Source organism: Arachis ipaensis, chromosome B2 (genome assembly GCF_059453495.1).
Source record: "Arachis ipaensis isolate K30076 ecotype BB chromosome B2, ASM5945349v1, whole genome shotgun sequence".
In the NCBI taxonomy this organism is placed as follows: Eukaryota; Viridiplantae; Streptophyta; class Magnoliopsida; order Fabales; family Fabaceae; genus Arachis; species Arachis ipaensis.
The window spans coordinates 24589010-24592374 of record NC_142437.1 but is presented as its reverse complement, the minus strand read 5'-3'; the positions used below and the strand labels follow the sequence as shown (position 1 = coordinate 24592374).

The window sequence follows — 3365 nt, the reverse complement described above, 5'->3', positions numbered from 1 at the left end:
GTTGAAACTCCCCAACACCAAACTTAGAGTTTGGATATGGGAGTTCAACACCAAACTTAGAGTTTGGTTGTGGCCTCCCAACACCAAACTTAGAGTTTGACTGTGGGGGCTTTGTTTGACTCTGCTTTGAGAGAAGCTTCTTCTGCTTCCTCCCCATGGATGCAGAGAGAGATCCTTGAGTTGTAAACACAAGGTTGTCCTCATTCAATTGAAGGATCAATTCTCCTCTGTCCACATCAATCACAGCTCTTGCTGTGGCTAGGAAAGGTCTTCCTAGGACGATGGATTCATCCTCTTCCTTTCCAGTATCCAGGACTATGAAATCAGCAGGGATGTAAAGGCCTTCAACCTTTACTAACACGACCTCTACTTGTCCATAAGCCTGTTTTCTCAAATTGTCTGCCATCTCTAATGAGATTTTAGCAGCTTGCACCCCATAGATTCCCAGTTTCTCTATTACAGAGAGGGGCATGAGGTTTATTCCTGAACCAAGGTCACACAGAGCCTTAAAGATCATGGTGCCTATGGTACAAGGTATTATGAACTTTCCAGGATCCTGTCTCTTCTGAGGCAATGTCAGTTGATCCAGATCACTTAGTTCATTGGTGAACAAGGGAGGTTCATCTTTCCAAGTATCAATGCCAAATAATTTGGCATTTAGCTTCATGATTGCACCAAGGAACTTGGCAGCTTGCTCTTCAGTAACATCCTCATTCTCTTCAGAAGAGGAATACTCATCAAAGCTCATGAATGGCATAAGGAGGTTCAATGGAATCTCTATGGTCTCTAGATGAGCCTCAGAGTCCTTTGGTTCCTCAGAGGGAAGCTCCTTATTGACCACTGGACGTCCCAGGAGGTCTTCCTCCTTGGGATTCATGTCCTCTCCTTCCCTTACAGGTTCGGCCATGGTGCTTATGTCAATGGCCTTGCACTCTCCTTTTGGATTCTCTTCTGTATTGCTTGGGAGAGTACTAGGAGGGATTTCAGTGATCCTTTTACTCAGCTGGCCCACTTGTGCTTCCAAATTTCTAATGGAAGACCTTGTTTCATTCATGAAACTCACAGTGGCCTTAGATAGATCAGAGACTAAGTTTGCTAAGCTAGATGAATTTTGCTCAGAATTCTCTGTCTGTTGCTGAGTGGATGATGGAAAAGGCTTGCTATTGCTAAACCTGTTTCTTCCACCATTATTAAAGCCTTGTTGAGGCCTTTGATCCTTCCATGAGAGATTTGGATGATTTCTCCATGATGGATTATAGGTGTTTCCATATGGTTCACCCATGTAATTTACCTTTGCTATTGCAGGGTTCTCAGGATCATAAGCTTCTTCTTCATACGAAGCCTCTTGAGTACTGTTGGATGCAGCTTGCATTCCATTCAGACTCTGAGAAATCATATTGACTTGCTGAGTCAATATTTTGTTCTGAGCCAATATGGCATTCAGAGTATCAACTTCAAGAACTCCCTTCTTCATAGGCGTCCCATTACTCACAGGATTCCTCTCAGAAGTGTACATGAACTGGTTATTAGCAACCATGTCAATGAGTTCTTGAGCTTCTGCAGGCGTTTTCTTTAGGTGAATGGATCCACCTGCAGAAGTATCCAATGACATCTTTGATAACTCAGATAAACCATCATAGAATATATCCAGGATGGTCCATTCTAAAAGCATGTCAGAAGGACACTTTTTGGTCAACTGTTTGTATCTTTCCCAAGCTTCATAGAGGGATTCACCTTCTTTCTGTCTGAATGTTTGAACATCCACTCTAAGCTTGCTCAGCTTTTGAGGAGGAAAGAACTTGGCTAAGAAAGCCGTGACCAGCTTATCCCAAGAGTTCAGGCTGTCTTTGGGTTGAGAGTCCAACCACACTCTAGCTCTGTCTCTTACAGCAAAAGGGAAAAGCATGAGCCTGTAGACTTCAGGATCTACTCCATTAGTCTTAACAGTATCACATATCTGCAAGAATTCAGTTAAGAACTAAAAATGATCTTCAGATGGAAGTCTATGAAACTTGCAGTTCTACTGCATCAGAGAAACTAATTGAGGTTTCAGCTCAAAGTTGTTTGCTCCAATGGCAGGAATGGAGATGCTTCTTCCATGTAAATTGGAATTTGGTGCAGTAAAGTCACCAAGCATTCTCCTTGCATTGTTGTTGGGTTCGGCTGCCATCTCCTTTACTTGTTCGAAATTTTTAATCAAGTTGTCTCTGGATTGTTGTAATTTGGCTTCTCTTAGTTTCCTCTTCAGAGTCCTTTCAGGTTCTGGATCAGCTTCAACAAGAATGCCTTTTTCTCTGTCCCTGCTCATAAGAAAGAGAAGAGAAAAAGAAAAGAAGAGGAATCATCTATGTCATAGTAAAGAGGTTCCTTATTGTTAGTAGAAGAAAAGAAGAAGAAAATCTGAACTCAGAGAGAGAGAGGGTTCGGATTTTTGGTGTTGTGATGAGAAGATGTTAGTAGATGAATAAATAAATAGAAGGGGATGAGGGAGAAGGATTTTCGAAAATAATTTTTGAAAAAGAGTTAGTGATTTTCGAAAATAGTTTTGAAAAAGGTTAGTAGTTTTTCGAAAATCCAAATAAAAATAAAAAAATTATTAGTTAATTAAAAAGAATTTTTTGAAAAAAGGGGGGGGGATATTTTCGAAAATTAGAGAGAGAGTTAGTTAGGTGGTTTTGAAAAAGATAAGAAACAAACAAAAAGTTAGTTAGTTAGTTGAAACAAATTTTGAAAATCAATTTTGAAAAGATAAGAAGATAGGAAGTTAGAAAAGATATTTTGAAATCAAATTTTTGAAAAAGATAAGATAAGAAGATATTTTTTGAAAAGATATGATTGAAATTAGTTTTTGAAAAAGATTTGATTTTTAAAATCTCAATTAATGACTTGATTCACAAGAAATCACAAGATATGATTCTAGAACTTAAAGTTTGAATCTTTCTTAACAAGCAAGTAACAAACTTGAAATTTTTGAATCAAAACATTAATTGTTATTGTTATTTTCGAAAATTTGATATAAAAATAAGAAAACGATTTTTGAAAAATATTTTTGGAATTTTCGAAAATAACTAAGAAATTTGAAAAAGATTTGATTTTTGAAAAAGATTTTGAAAAAGATGAGAATTTTAAATTGAAAATTTGATTTGACTCATAAAAACAACTAGATTTTTAAAAATTTTTGAAAAAGTCAAATCTAATTTTCGAAATTTTAAGAGAGAAAAAGGGAAAGATATTTTTTTTATTTTTGAATTTTTATGATGAGAGAGAAAAATTAAAACATCATTTTCATGTTTTTCTCTTTTATTTTTGAATCAAAACAAGGGATGCATCCAAGAACACTATGAATGTCAAGATGAACACCAAGA

The 3365-nt window shown here is 36.8% G+C and overlaps 1 non-coding gene across 1 annotated transcript; it reads left to right on the top strand.

Annotated features, from left to right (window-relative positions):
• The first annotated feature begins 1666 nt into the window (after window positions 1-1666).
• LOC148573335 (small nucleolar RNA R71) lies at window positions 1667-1774 on the top strand. Its single transcript, XR_015906091.1, has one exon. It is a non-coding gene; the product is annotated as a small nucleolar RNA R71 (small nucleolar RNA).
• Window positions 1775-3365: the final 1591 nt, after the last annotated feature.